The sequence below is a fragment of the Triticum dicoccoides genome, chromosome 6B (genome assembly GCF_002162155.2).
Source record: "Triticum dicoccoides isolate Atlit2015 ecotype Zavitan chromosome 6B, WEW_v2.0, whole genome shotgun sequence".
Classification (NCBI taxonomy): Eukaryota; Viridiplantae; Streptophyta; class Magnoliopsida; order Poales; family Poaceae; genus Triticum; species Triticum dicoccoides.
The window spans coordinates 65,022,029-65,036,274 of NC_041391.1; the positions used below are offsets into that span (position 1 = coordinate 65,022,029).

Consider the following 14,246-nt stretch of genomic DNA (forward strand, 5'->3'; position numbering starts at 1 on the left):
ACCTTCTCCGGTGCATGGAGCTCGCAAGAGGCACACGTCAGTACGTGGCTGGCTCCTACCTTGTAGTGTGTAGCATGAAATTATGTTTGATCCCCTGTACAGACTCTTGTTCGTGCAAATTTCTGAATTATATGTATGTAGCTTGTGTTTCTCAATGTTGTTGAGTTGTGATCTAAATACCGATTCTTATCTCACTACAACTGCATCTGATTTCATTCTGCCGTTGAGTTGTGGTCATGGTACAAGAATCATAGTAAATTTCTAGGATTCATATGAGGAATCATAGGGATTTTGGCATGGTTCTGATTAGCAAATTTCCAAAATACTGTAAATCAGTTTTTGATTATCTTAAATCTATATAAGAGTTCATTTCATTTGGAAACTAGGATGTTGTGATGTACATAAGCTCAAGCACACCAACTGGACTGGAGAGCAAATAGATTGAGGGGCGAGCAGACGGCCTCGCCGTCGGCGAGGGTTCGGCTCTCTGGCCCAACCCACCCCCTCCCTAAGCGACGGTCCGGCAGCTGGAACTCCATGCCCGTGTGTTGCGCTGAGGCTGTGTCCCCAACTTCCCAGGATCCGTCGCACGGTGTCATCCCTGGCCTCACCAACCGATGTTGTCCCCTCAGCTCTCCAGTCAGCTACTTGGGCGCTTAACCCTCCCCAGGTTGTGTCGCTCGATGCCCTCCACCTCGATGGAAGCTGCCCGCTTCCTCCAGCCGCTCATGTCGGGGATCTACTGGATCTCGTGCCGGGGATCTACCGGGCCCGCGCCGCTGCCGTCCAAGAAGGAGTGAGCTATTCCCCCCACCTTCTCCGGTGCATGGAGCTCGCGAGAGGCACAGGTCAGTACGTGGTTGGCTCCTACCTTTTAGTGTGTAGCATGAAATTATGTTCGATCCCCTGTACAGGGTCTTGTCCATGCAAATTTCCGAATTATATGTATGTAGCTTGTGTTTCTCAATGTTGTTGAGTTGTGATATAAATACCAATTCTTATCTCACTACAACTGCATCTGATTTCATTATGTCGTTGAGTTGTGGTCATGGTACAAGAATCATAGTAAATTTCCAGGATTCATATTAGGTATCATAGGGATTTTGGCATGGTTCTGATTAGCAAATTTCCAAAATACTGTAAATCAGTTTTTGATGATCTTAAATCTATCTAAGTTGAAATTCATTTCATTTGGAAACTAGGATACTGTGATGTACATAATCTCAAGCCCTTGCTGCTTCACACATCAGCAAAACCGAGTGCTACTCTACCTTTATTCTTCCTCAATTTAAAACAGATAAACAGATACAAAGGTAGCTCTTTTCTCTTTGTCTTAAGGAATTTCAAATATCATTTTGTATAGTCTATCATCTCATTTGACTCAAGAAATTACAAATATCATAACATATGTAGACGATGCTCTCTCTGTCTTTTCCTTAAGTGCTAAACACGTCACAAAAAAGGAAATACTAGTTGTAGTACATGGATGTAGTTGAGGTTGATCTAGCAAGATAACACATCACAATGCATGATTGTCCTCTCATTTCTCTATCAAATTACTGGCATATCCTTGGAAATCATGAATTATTTTCTAAGTCCCAAATATCATCGGTTTCACTCTACACATTAAAGGGATAGATAACTAATTACTAGTTGTTTGGAGGGTTCCGCTCCTCTGCAATTTAGCTACTGCTGAATTTATCAAAACTAATGGTACATGTTTGGATATTCATCGGAGTTGGTCATATTCTCCACTAGACCTTCTAATATGTGATAGTACGGTCTAGGAATTGTCTTGTTGCCTTGAGAACATGAACAGAACCAGACCACATGTTAGATACCCTGAGATTGATCAACTTGTTTCTTTGTTGCTAGGAGAAGGATGGCAAAAGGGAGATCAAAAGGGAGATCATCTACACCACTTACAAATCAGCATGAGGAGAACGATCAGTGAGAGATAGGGCAAAAGGGAGATCCATATGCCACCTATGAATCAGGGTGAGCAAGACGATCAATGGAGAGACATGGAAAAAGGGAGATCTCTATGGATCCTACAGATTAACATACCCCGTCTCTATTCTGGTTACAAGGAGGACGAAGGTGGGCAGGACGAAGGCATGGAGATTGCTATTTGGTGCCAATGTGCGTTTCCGTTTGGCAGCAAGCAGCCATAGGAGATTTTGCACTGAACAGATTAGGTGTTTGTTTTCATTTATGTAGAGAATTAAGTGGGAAAATAGAGCCATCAGATTGGAATTAACTGCTGATATGGATGTCTACAACACCCATGCAGTAATACTTGTACTACGGAGGACCCGGACCCAGTTGGAATAGGATATAAGTTCCCTTGAAAAATAGCACGAAAGGAGCCCGCGGGGTGGGATGAAACCAAAAAATGTAGTCTTCGCAAACGGGTTGAGGCATTCTCCCAAACTTGGCAAGGAGAGGATATGTTATCCCGCTCCCAAAAACTATGATCCATGTTTCCATTATGTCCAAAGGAAGTGAAGAAAAAGTTTTACTGAGGTTGAACAGACCACACGACTAGGAAACCCTAATCAAAATGACAACCTATCAATCCAGGGGTGGCCCTAGGCCCGTGGCTATGAGGTCTCAAGGCCCGTTCTAACCCAAGTGTGCATGGAAGAATTGTACTATGGGCGGTTATATTGATCAATGTCGAAGTCAATGCCACTGTGTCAAAAGAGACTGACAATTACTTCACAAGTTTTTGTTGTCAATGTCATAGGCACGACAATAAACACCGATGCCCCTAAAAAACAACAAAAATCAGCCACTCCCAACCTCGCGACACAAACATCGGGGGTGGGAAAGCAACGATTTTCACTAATGACAAACTTTGGGATCTTGAGAAGTGGTAGTTGGGTGGTTTTGAGAGGGAAGTGGATTGTAGATTTACTTATATTGGTAAACGCGACACACTCAACTAGCTTGCATATTGGGCATTTTGGTAACAACACAGAGATCTCTATTCTTCTAAGAGTAACGAGATTCAAACACATGTCTGATCAGAGTACAAATTCAACTCATAATAGTGTCTACTATAGAAATGCTATCTTTATGGCATAGATTCATCATGGGACAACACATTAGAAGGAATCTTAAGTAGAAATCTTGGTCTGACACACCACAACACATGACAATGAGCAAACAATGGCACCGAAATCACTTTAGCATGCATCACTGTGCTTGCTTGCAAACATAAAAGACGGACAAAACCATGACGATGTAGTATGTTTATGCACATGTCGCAATATGTTATGTGGGTAGGAAAATATATTTTTCTTGTTTGTCTAATTGAGTATGATGGTGTGCATGTAGCATCAGAGTTGGACGATATAGAAGTTGGAGACCTTAGGCAAATCCATGGTAATGTTTTTAGGTAAAGACCATGATAATGTTGCTTTGGCTTTTCTCACTAGGAAGAAGTGAGACGGTTTATCTCCAAACAACTCATAAAAGAAGTTCAAAACTTATGCAACTCACCCAAGCCCTCCCAGCGGCTCAAAGAAAGAAAAATGGCACTGAACCCCACCCTAGTCGAATAGCCTACTATTTATGGAGTAGCAAATACCATAAGCCAAGTGTAGATCAACATGCAAGAGCTTCTTCCCAACTCCCAACCATAGTTGGTCAGTCTAATGTGATCCAGCATTTGTTAGTTAGTACTAAGCTTTTGAACATCAAGCTCCCAACCAGATAGATGTTTAATAAAAGCGCACAAGAAATAGGACATCACAGGGCATATATAAGCAGCCCGACATCGACAAATCCTAGCCTAATACAACATGGATGACACTCAAACGCATGCAAACACACTAAAATGGGATGCCTTCAACCTTCATGCCAGTTGGCAAATGTCTAGAGAAATTAGATGATAGATGGGAGTTGGCTAAGTAAGTGATTATTTCCTCCTACAAGTCCACTTCACAGTTGGTCGGTACATGCCACATAGAGGGTGAATCACTACCTCAAACATAGAAAATGGAAGAACCTACAACCAACAAGCCATTTTGGCCTCCCAGCCACTAGAGTGTAACCCGAAATACCTGCAGAGCAAGCAATGTCATCGGTCAAGCAGATTTGAACTACTCATTCATGAAAAGCAATTGGAGTTACTCTCATAAGTTTTGTATGAAACAAACAGTAAATGCGGGCATCACTGTTCTCAAAGTTGTGCCAAGAGCACCATAGTTAAATCATCTCAGCACTACTACACAGTGCCCACAACAGAAACCGAGGAAAACAACAGGTAATGTAGTGTGGTGACACATAATTTCAACTTCAAAATTTAGCAGTGCTTGGGTACGTCTGGTCTTAGTATAGACTAGCTTAGGTGCTATTCACAGTAGGTTCTAAAAAAAGTGCTATTCGCAGTTTTTTTTTGTAAAAAATGTGCTATTCATAGTAGAATCTAAAAAAGGTGCTATTCATAGTTTTTTCAAAAAAAGGTGTTATTCACAGCTAATCTGCCATACGAAAATGTTTGAAAGTGTTGATCGGATGGCTGCAAACGTTGATGGCCTGAGAGGGCACGAAAGGTGATCGGTTTAAATGTTTCTAAATTAAAAAATAATGGGCACATGAGGAGCACACAGAGTAGGAAAGCAGAAACATCGGGTTTCTAGCTCTCGGGAATACTTCTTGAAATTTATGAGGTAGCTAGTAACTAATAAATCAGATTTTATAAAATCCATGCGCTGCAAGCCTCAAACAAGGGTTGGTGCATCACCTTACTAATTGCTACTAATATCGGTCCAAGACAATAGTCTCTTTTTTTGTACTCTGCACATCAAGCAATACTTTATGATACTTTAATGATAATATGCTAGAAAATATAGAAAATGTTATTAGCGACGAAACTAATATAGGAGTACAAGATGAATCAAGGCATGTCATTTTGATCATGTGATCGATAAAAAGTACTAAACATCCATGGTGCCAATAATTGAAAAATTATAGATCTCGCCTCGGAGCACATCGCCGACGTGCACAACTCCTCAACGAGAAGCTTAAAGACCAAGATGCCAAACATCAGTAGCAGCTTCACCACACGGAGAAGAAGCGGACAGAGAGAGGCCGTCGCATCCAGAAGCTGGAAGGGAGCCATCATACAATTCTTGCATATGTGAATACGCATGCAACATGGAAAATTACTTCAATATTTCAAAAATAATTTGCAGATCATGGCATTCATTGTTTTATTGTATGGATATTTGGGTAATAAACTGATTAGGACAATTTGCTAGCTCCAAGTTAGTGACTTGAACAACAAAAGTCAGAAATGTCTTCGGTGCCATGCCTTCCTTTCCATGCATACATCCATTGGTATGAAATTATCAAAGATTCTTCTAAATTCATTTAAAAAAATTTATCTCTCAAATGTTAACCTGATCGATGCTCTGTTTTCACCGTGGCTTCCTCGAGGTCGTCAACATGTTACGACAAATGTTTTCTACATCGGTACTTGTCAGCTTACAATCACTTACTTTTGGTACTTGACATATTACTAAAAGATCCATACACATTTGTGTAGAACTTGTTTTCATGGTACCTATGCGGGTTAATATCACTCATATTTTGTCAACACACCTGGGAACTCACTCTCTCACTTCTCACTACTTGGCTCCTCGTCCCCAGCATATGCTCACATCATGTCATTCAACGGGTTATATATTTCTCCCTCTGTTCTCTAATATAAGACCTTTTAGCCATTTCAAAATATTGAGTACATACATACTAAGATGTGTCTAGATACATATGAATCAAGAAAAGGCTAAAAGTTCTTATGCTAGGGAACGGAGGAAGTAGTTTGCCTTTTGCCCTACCACCATCGTCATCATGACCCTCGTTGTCGGCTAGGTGGTGCAAGGGGGAGGCTGAATTTTGTGTTTTGACCCTTTTTGCAAACAAAATCAAGATCTGACCCCGTTCGAAAAAAATTCGGGATTTGACCCTTTTGCTACCGCCAGAGCCCCTGGCGGTAGGGTTAGATAGGCTATCGCCAGATACCCTGGCGGTAGGGTGTGACGGAGGGAGACGGGGGCCGTCACCGCGCGCTGACGTGGATAAGTACCTTACCGCCAGACAACCAGGCGGTAAGCTGTCTAACCCTACCGCGAACGGCTCTGGCGGTAAGGTGTGGCAGGGTTTTGCCGTGCATGCCTTCTGTAACGAGATATGCAAGCGTCCTGGCGGTAGGTTCACCCTACCGCCAGGGCTCATGACGGTAGGCTGTCTGACCCTACCGCCAGGGAGCCTGGCGGTAGGGTCTTGTGTTTCGTGTAAAATTTTGTAGACATAAGAAGTTTGATCACATCCAAATAGTGTGATCACAATTTCATAGACATCCAAATAGTTTGATCACAATTTCATAGAAATATGCAAGGGCCCTGAACATAAGAACCAATAGGCACAATTTCATAGACATAAGCATAATTAGTTTTGCCATTACAGATTAAGAAACAAGTACCAAATAACATAGTTTGATCATAATTTCATAGACATAAACATAACATAGTTTGATCACAATTTCATAGACATAAACATAACATAGTTTGATCACATCCAAATAGTTTCATGAAGCCAAAATAGGTAGCAATCAAACATGACGATCATCAGCAGCCACACGCATATATAGTTTAGATGATATCGATGACGATCATCATCTTCAAGCCTTGACGGTTGGTCTTCCTGATAGTAATAAGGATGGCCTGTCCAACATGAAGATTCTTGTCAACGAGGAAGCTCTTCCACCCATCTGTGCTTAAATGTGTGCGACCGTCCGTTTCCACGCCGTACGCACAAGTAGTGACGGGGCCCCTTGCGGTAAGGCGTATTCCAGCATAGCCTTCTTCATCAGCCTCGATGCCACAACTCTCAAATAGGCTCTTTGGCAATTTCTGAATAAGAAAAACATATCAATTGATAAGTATGGATTATTTAAACTATTAACAATTCCTTGGATTCTACACTAATAACATACCATGACATGTCGATCGATCATGGTACTTGTCAGACGGGTCACGAATGGCGCCCCGATCAACTCAGCACGTGGCAGAAAGTTGTCCCATAGGTTGCACACCTCCCGTTCGCTCAGCCTCACTCTTTGAGCACAGATGGCTTCCTCAAGTGGGTCTTCATAGTCATCATCCTCATCAAGTGGTGGTGGTGGCGCCATGTTCCTTATATAAGCATTGATTGGATAAAGTTAATTAAACATCAATATTTGTTCTAATGCAAGCAAAACAAATATCTACAATATTCACACAATAAATCATCACATATGGCTATAAGAAAGACTAAACCTAGGGTTCATCTAGGTTCTAGGGTTCATTATATCAACTAGAGAGGGTTCCTCGTATGGCTATAAGAAAGACTAAACCTAGGGTTCATACATTTGCAACTATATGAAATAGAAATACACACATTTTCACACTATGCATTAACCACCTACCAATTTTGCAAAACATACATCTTCACAAATTTGCAATACATTAACCATCTACGAATTTTGTTATGCCTTTATCCTCACAATCTTGCATTCAACATACAGAAAGATTTCTTATAAAATTCATATATACATCACAAAATAAAATGGACCAACATATATGCATTCACCAACATATCCTCACATATCTTGCAATTGTTTCACCCACACATCCTCACATAGGCCTACTACTAAATCATATACTCCTAAACAACTAAAACATCATAAAAAAAATCAACACCAAAACCTAGGTTGCACCTAGTGCCAAAAATAACTTCAAAAATAAAAAACCATTGCGAAAACTGATTGGAGGGAATGGAGGAGCTTACCGGCCTCTTCGATTTGCCCCAAAGATCCGCGAAAATGGTGGAGGGAAGAGGGAGATCGAGGGAGGGGATCGGGATGAGGAGAGAGGCGGCGCTCGACTCTGTTCGAGTCGAGGGGAGGAGGAAGAACGGGTTGGTGGGTGGGGTAGGGCCCGCCCGCAGCATCACTTGCCTCTTCGGTACCTACCGCCACCACCTCGGGCGGTAGGCCACCGAACCCTACCGCCTCAGACTGTGGCGGTAGGCCCTTCCCCCCGTCAGTACGCGTCGACGGCCGTCAGTCGCCGTTAGAGGGCCTACCGCCATTGCTGATGGCGGTAGGAGTCAAAAGGGTCAGATCCCAAAATAATTTCTGACAGGGGTCAGATCTCGAATTTCTTTGTAAAAAGGGTCAAAACACGAAATTTTGCCCAAGGGGGATTCCTCCATCGCGACCATGTGCTTGGTCGTCATCAACGACGACCTAGCCACTGCAATGCCCCCACCGACTCTGATGACACACTAGCTTGCTTTCCACCTAGGCAGAGGATGAACCATGGGCGAGGCAACATGTAGAGCGATGTCTCCTGGTGGTAGCGGGGAGGGGAGTCTAGACGGTGGCAGTTGTGGTCAACGTGTGTATGGTCAGGTAGTGTGTCGATGAGCGCTTGGCACTAGCTTTGGCGACCATGTCTACCCCATACCCCACCTCCATGCGACTACTCTCCTCCGCCACCCCGTCTCTCGAGCGGCTTTGACGGCACCAGAGATGTAGCGGTTCCCTTTTGACCAAGCCCCCACGACGACGTATGGGGAAGCGGCTGAGTTCGGGCGACGATGTCCTCCTACTGTCGGTGGCATCTTGGCAGCAGCACCATGGGCGTGACGGCCGGCTGGCAGGCTGGTGAGATCGAGCTCATCGATCGTATAACGGAGCCTCACGGCACGTCCGTGCTGTGCGTCATGACGTGTGGCACTGAGTCAATGCTCCGATGTCGTCCAGCCCCGCCACTTGTGCCCCCTGTGGTAGCCTAACGTATTGTGACTGAAAACTCGTGAATCGGAGTCGCCGTTACTGTGGTCATCGTCCACTTCTTCCTCCACATTTTATCTGATCAGATCGGCGGCAATGAATTGGTTGTATTTCCTTTCCCAAACAAAACTGACTATATCCCTTTTCCTCTTTAAGCGCACTGTAGTTTTGTTTGGTAGTCTGGTGCCATTTTTCTCGGCGTACAAGATATATAGACATATATGGAAATGATTTGTCCCGTTCTATTTTCTTCATCTTACTAGCTTAGGTTTGTTGCCAAGGAAATTCGTTCTTATGTTTATCCTAGCTTTGACACCGTTATGTTCTTACTACATAAAAATGATGTTTAAGCATCTCAATGTGACTCAAAAGTCAAAACGTCATGAAAATTGTTCGGCTCAAAACAATCGTGAAATGGATATTCATTATTCTCGATATTTGAAAATAACTAGTAAAAGTGCCCGTGCGTTGCACCGGGTAAAAAAATCCCTACTATCACGGAAGCAAAAACCTGCACCCTTCCACTAAAGGGCACTTGTGTAAAATGCGAGTCGGACCCTACTTAGTGAGACTCATTCATGGTCAATGCTAAGTGTGTTTTGAAGCGGTTGCTAAGAGGCACAATCTTTACATCATAACATGTTTGATAACATAGAAGAGGTCAATGCTAGTATTAAATACAGAAACAACTTTTTTAAGGATATTTTTGTGTTTATAGGAATTAGAAATATATTAGAAAAATGGATACACATGTAAATTATTTCCAAACATATCAATATATCACATCGAGATGACAGGACTATTGTTGCGAAAAATGTTTGGAAAATTAAAAAACAAATGATAGTCACGAGTGCTTGTATAGTTAGACACATAATTTTTTTATCACTCACTTGAGGCATTAATAAGCTGTAAACATTTTGGATGTACCAAACTAAATGTATTTCAACATTGTAAATGATATAGTTGATTCTGAACCACTATCATACCGCCAATAATTATATTAGCATATGTTTTAGAATAACATATTATCAAATATATGTATTAACCAAGCAAATAGTAATAATTAAGGGAAATAGTTTAGTCCACATATATATGTCTATATATATTCATGCAAATTTGTGGGGGAAATGTAGTTGTCAGAACGGATGCATAACAACAGGAGTCATGTACATCATTGGTCTTGATTAACATTCAAAATGCATGGAAAATTGCTACAACAGTTAGGCTACAAATTTCTCTTGAAAGGAAAGCTAGTGTGGCAGAGAACATTTAGGTCAGTAGTCATGTGATGATGTAAAGCCAAAAAAAACATCCACTTAACTATCCTACTATAACAGTTGTTTGACAGCAAATTTCAGGGGTACATCGAACAAATAAAAACTTCAATGTACTGATTTTCTTGCTGATCGTGGGCACAGTTAGGTTACAAATATACCACCTCTTTTAGAAAGTGGACTGTCTCAATGCCTTAAATACAAAACTAAGTCCTTTCTCCTGTGAGCGCAACAACAACTGTAGTTGAATGCACAAATTATGTTTCCTCCAAGCAAAACTGCATCTGACATGGTCAAATTGGCTGAACATTTCGTAACTTGACTGGTCGCAGTTGTTCATTTCTGTAGAGCCATGATCACCGGTAACATTTGGACCTTGCACGAGATCACTGATCTTTTGCTTGACAAGATGAGATTCATTCAGCTGAAGAACATTTCCATCAAAAAGGGATAGTCTCGAATTCCCATCAATTCCAGTCTTGCTCATGTTGTTTTCAAGACACCACTGAAGTGATTCATCCAAGCCGGCTGTTGTTCGTCTTGCATCAGTGCGAAGCCACTTAGTACTGGCAACAGGGAAAAGGAGATAATGAGCAATACATGCAATCATACTCTGAAGCTGAATAATAATCTCGTTGATGTTGAACACCGCTGAATACTGGCCAAAGTACTCCAAATAGTAACCATCTTAAAATGACAACTCCTAATTATGTGTATGTCAAGAGTAGTATTAGAGCCATCATTTCTTACTAATGGGACTCCTCACATTCTCGGCAATAGACACACACTGTATCCAAGGTGTTTGCAAAATTGACAGCTAGAATTGTGCAAAGGCTATGTTTATTGCATAGTAGTGCTCTGACCGGAGGAGGGCCATAGAAACCATCGTGCAGGTTGTAAGTACATAATTGTTTTAGCGACTGACATCAAAATCACAACACATTGCTATTTTGGTTAACTGGTTGTAAGTACAGATTCTTTCATTGATCCTAGCTATGACGGAAGCTAGCAATGATATCTGCAAATAAAGGCTTTCTAGCCTTATAGAAATAAAATAATTGATTAACTAATGGACCTGGACAGTCACGCATTGTGTACAACCAGATAGACTCCATATGAGTTTAGGATCAGGACTGAAGTAGTTCTTCTACACAAGAAATTGGTCAAACTATACTTTCGGAAGATCGACAACCTCCAATTCTACAATGGATTTGGGACCTTTTGAGCAGCTGGACAAGTTTCGAAGTTATGAGAACAAGAAAATCACTTGGGGAGTTGACAGGTTCAGCCTGAATAGTAACCTGCTGCACATATCTAAACCCCAAATTCAGGAGCACCATCTTCCACAATTTTCTTTTATTTTGGCTATCTATTTCAAGAAATCATAGTACACAGATGAATTTGCATAACAGTGAGAATAGTCGGCTCAAATTTCACATCTACGTCAAAAATCCAAGAGCAAAATACAACACAAAGGGGTGAGAGTACTGCTGGACATGTGTAGAAGCAAAATTCTAGAATGAGAAAGTAAATCATATTAGTAAATGTGGTCTGCCACACAGCATGAAGGAACTCAGTTGATTAAGTAGCTATATATGCGCAGGTTAAAAAAATCTAGGCTGCAAAACCAGAAAAAAATAGGAAAGACCAAGACACACGCTATGATATATTACATGAGAAGTAATCTGATCTTTTTGACATTTTATTTATCCTACATCTTTGTGAGACCCGCGGACTCAGTGCAGAACCTAAAGAAAAATCCTAAATTTACTTTTTCAAGCAGAACTGCATTTTTCTAGTTGTCAAAATACGGTGAGCAACAATTTTCCTAAACATAATGCCCTCTTGAAAATAATTGAGACCCGTCCATCACTTATTTGTGAACTACTTTTTTTCTGTTACCTATGTACTAAACTACTAAACACTCCTTACGAATTTACTCTGCTTTTGTCAAGTACAAGCAGAATCCATCTATGTATCAGTGCATGATGTGTTGATTGTCAGTGAAATATAGTCTACTGTCGGCAACGGCTATATTTGCTATAGTAAAGTGACGATTTGACAAATATATGAGACCCATCAGATGCTTCAAAAGTACCTGAACCAAAGTAGGTCTAGGCGACGGTTGATGGTCTTCCGGCAAAGTCGGCGGAGGTGATGGCAGATTGTCTTGCGGCGAAGTCGGCGGAGACGATGGCGGTGAGGTCTAAGGAGACAACGGCTGCAAAGTCGACTGATATAGTATAAGACAATCATAAATTCGGCAAGGAGGAAGATCATGGAATAGTAATGCAAATTTTGCCACTATATATTTGAATTACATGGAGATCAATCATTCCAAAACCAAGTATCCTGAAATACAGACCGTTATTTGGGCTTATCTTTTACCTACTAATAAAGAGGTTACTTTTGTTCTGATCAGGTGGTGTTAAGACCTGGCATTTGATTTCTTGCATGGCTGATAATTGTGATGATTGTGATTCTTGGCAATTTTAATTAGTTTACTTCTGAGCTTGAAGAATATGCTTTCATCTTTTAATTATAACCTTAATCTTGCTCACTATGCAATGACCCCAAAATACATACGAAAATGAACATGTTCTTCATGCTCTTCTAAATTTTCTTTCCCTGACGCAAGGGAAAACACCCAACTTCTCTTAGATAAGACAAAGTATTACAAGGTATATATGGAGAAAAGTGTCACGATAATAGACGCATTGTACATGTACCAGGGCTCACATATGCAAACTAATATGAAGGGGATTCATACCTCTGGTGTAGCTGCCATATACAACATTGGACGGCTCGACAGATGTTCATCACTCATCTTAAGGGCCTAAAAAAATCAATTCCAAATCAGAATAAGCTTTTTGCAGACGGGCATCAATGTTGACTAAATCATAACTGTGACAAAAAATAGCTGATCATTCTTTTATTCTCTCAAGTGGCACCAGGCACTTAATTCTACTGAAAAATATGCAAATAAACACTGGCCACATGCTCAAAGAAGTTAGCTCCACACAAAAATTTGCACATCAGGTCATGTGCAACTGTAATGCAGTTTTGACAGATTGAGACATTGATTTAACACAAAATATGTACATATACTTTATATAGGGCACTTATAAACATGCTACCAGGGCAAAACAATAAGTGTTACTATTGTAGACATATAATCACTGCTGAGCAATATTCATCTGAAATTAATGACCAATTAAACCATGTTTCTGCTTTGTTGTACATATAGGAGTACGATGATGGTTCAGTTGCTGTTTTTTTTGTTAATTTTGTAAAAAGTTATTGGATCACTGATTTGATTGATGAGCTAGTTATGAACACAGCCAAACTGAAGCACCCCTTTATTCCAAATAGAAAATATAGTACAACAGAATCAAATTACAGACATTTTTTTGAAGTAAAATTACAGACATTATTGTGAAATAACCCACTGGCGACTGCTCTGAAGATCCAACACTTATAAACATGCTAGCAGGACAGCAGTGGAACAATATATTCTGCGTGATACAAAGATGTTTTGGCCATTGCTTTGAGCAAAAAAAGCATGGGAACATGGGTCTGCAACCCCAGAAACTACAGGGAGGAAAGTTGTTTACATACCCTAATCCTGTTTTGCTAGGTGCAGCTAGCATATCTATTCTGCAAAGCTAATTCTTAGCTGAAGAAAAAGCATAACCTAGGTGCAGCTAGCATATCTATATTCTGCAAAGCTAATTGTTAACTGAAAAAAAAGCATAATTGAGCAAAGGGACAGAAACAATAACTACAACAGGGGATACCATCCATTGATTAGCTTTCGAGGGGAAAGATACCTCTTGTGTAGCCGCCACAGGAGACAATGCACGGCACGACGGACGTTCTCGTTCCTCCAGCGAACTCGGCGCTTCTTCCTCCGGCGAACCCAGCGTCGACATTGGATGTTTGGTCCAAAAATGCAATTTCGACAGGATGATGGAGATTATGGTCGAAGGGCAAAACCTGATGAAGAATGGATTGAGAGGGAAAGAGATGCCATGGTGGCTAGGTACCGATGCATGAGTAACCTGTTCCGTAGGAGATAAGGCCGGAGAAGGGCGGAGGTGGCAGCGTGCGCCACGGTCTTAGGT

The 14,246-nt window shown here is 41.2% G+C and overlaps 1 long non-coding RNA gene across 1 annotated transcript; it reads right to left on the reverse strand.

The window, feature by feature from the left end:
* Positions 1-12,287: 12,287 nt before the first annotated feature.
* LOC119323453 lies at positions 12,288-14,041 on the reverse strand. Its single transcript, XR_005156302.1, has 3 exons — positions 13,953-14,041; positions 12,893-12,958; positions 12,288-12,343 (listed from the first exon to the last, which is right to left on the reverse strand). It is a non-coding gene; the product is annotated as an uncharacterized LOC119323453 (long non-coding RNA).
* Between the last annotated feature and the right edge of the window lie 205 nt (positions 14,042-14,246).